Below are 1,966 nucleotides of genomic sequence, written 5' to 3' on the forward strand. Positions count from 1 at the left end.
TTATTCATTGAGGCAGTTTCTCAATCAAACCCAGAGCTTGCAATGTGGCTAGTCGTACCAGCTAGCTTGTTTTAGGGATCCCTAGTTTCTGTCTCCCAAGGCAGGTCACCACATCCACTCAGCATTTGGTAGGCTCTGTGGATCCAAACAATGGTCTTCATGCTTGCACAAGAACCATGTCCCCAGCTCCCCTTTTCAGTTTTTGAGACAGAGTCTCATTCTACAGCCGTTGTGCTGGCTGGTTTTGTGTCAGCTTGACCTAAGTTACAGTCACCTGAGAGGAGGGAGTCTCAGTTGAGAAAATGCCTCCCTAAGACTGGGCTGTAGGCAAGCCTGTAGGGAATTTTCTTAATTAGTGTTGATGGGGGAGGGCCCAGCCCATAGTGGGTGGTGCTATCCCTGGGCTGGTTGATGGTCCTGGGTTCTAAAAGAAAGGTTGAACAAACCATGTAAAACAAACCAGTAAGCAGCATCCCTCCATGGCCTCCGCATCAGCTCCTGCCTCCAGGATTCTGCTCTGCTTGATTTCCTGTCCTGACTTCCTTCAGCGATGAACAGCAATGTTGAAGTGTAAGCCAAATAAACCCTTTCCTCCCCAGCTTGCTTTCTGGTCAGGGTGTTTTGTCAAGCAATAGAAGCCCTAAGACAGCTGTCCTGAAATTTACTCAGCCCTGGCTGTCCTCGAACCCAAGCAGATCCTCCTGCTTCAGGCTGAGTGTTGGGATTATAGGCATGAGCCACTTTCCTAGACCCATAATAAAAGACTTTTGTGCATATTGCCAAACTATCTTCCTTCCAGAAAATTATAATTTGTGTTCTTACCAAAAGGAAACATGTCTGTTTTGCAATCTTACTAAATTTGAGAGTTTGTTAATCTTTTTAAATCTTTGTCAGTCTGCTTAGTGAATGTATTTACCTAGCTTCTATTATGATGGCTAGCTGGTAAGGTCGAATATCTCTTTTTGTTTTTATTGGCTATAATTCTTCCTGTTTAAGAGTTATCTGAACATGTCCTTTGGTTATTTGCTAGAACATTTGATGTTATCCTTTTTAATTTGAAGAGCTCTTTTTATATTAAAAATGTTAACTTTGTCTGATATGTATTTTGTAAAATCATTCTCTAGTCTGTGTTTTTCTTTCAGTTTTGCCCCTTGCAAGATTTTATTTTCTTCCTTTCTTCATTCCCTTCTACCCCCTTTCTTTCCTTTTTGGTTTTTCGAGACAGGGTTTCTCTCTGTAGTCCTGGCTGTCCTGGAACTTGCTTTGTAGACTAGATTGGCCTTGAACTCACTGAGATCCTCTTGCCTTTGCCTCCCAAGTTTTGGGTTTAAAGGCACATGAAGGTTTTATTTTTAATGTGTTTCTGAAACATATTAAGGGCCAGGCATGCTGGGCACATGACTTTAATTCCAGCAGGCAAATCTTTGTGAGTTTGAGGCAAGCCTAGTCTACACTGAGTTCCAATCAGAGCTGTAGAGTGAGACCTTGTCTTAAAAATAGAAATAGCAGCAACGAACTTACTAGAGCCGAGGCTAGAACACTTGCCTAGCATGTATGAGGCCCTAGATTTAATCCCCATGATCGAAAAACCAAAACAAAACATGATAATTTCCCCCAAATACATGCTCCCCTGCAAAAAAAAAAAAAAAAAAAAAACAACAAAACCTATCATGTTCCTTTGTGTTTGTGACTGTTGATCATGCCTAGAATTTAGTTTGGTTTGTGAAATCATAAAGATCTTGGTTTTTGCCTTAGAAAAGAAAAGAAATGGCTATCCAGTAGTTCCAACTTTTTTCTTGAATGACTCTTTACCCCATAGATTTAAATAGTTCCTATATTGTATTTCTTTGGGTTTGCTTCTGGATTCTTTTTTTTTTTTTTTTTTGAGACAGAGTCTTACTGTGCTGTCCCAGTTGACCTGGAACTCACTCCGTAGACCAGGCTGACCTTAACTCAGAGATCCACC

At 41.0% G+C, this 1,966-nt stretch overlaps 1 protein-coding gene across 5 annotated transcripts in view; it reads left to right on the forward strand.

The window, feature by feature from the left end:
• Positions 1–449: 449 nt before the first annotated feature.
• Positions 450–1,966, forward strand: part of Tex11 (testis expressed 11) — a 290,243-nt gene continuing 288,726 nt past the window's right edge. For all 5 annotated transcript variants that reach the window (XR_007588266.1, XM_050119701.1, XM_050119702.1 and 2 more), the window contains exon 1: positions 450–570. The gene's annotated coding sequence lies outside the window, so the exon portion shown is untranslated. The remainder of the gene's footprint in view (positions 571–1,966) is intronic.

Source organism: Alexandromys fortis, unplaced genomic scaffold (genome assembly GCF_014885135.2).
Source record: "Alexandromys fortis isolate MF-2015 unplaced genomic scaffold, M_Fortis_MF-2015_v1.1 scaffold_155, whole genome shotgun sequence".
Classification (NCBI taxonomy): Eukaryota; Metazoa; Chordata; class Mammalia; order Rodentia; family Cricetidae; genus Alexandromys; species Alexandromys fortis.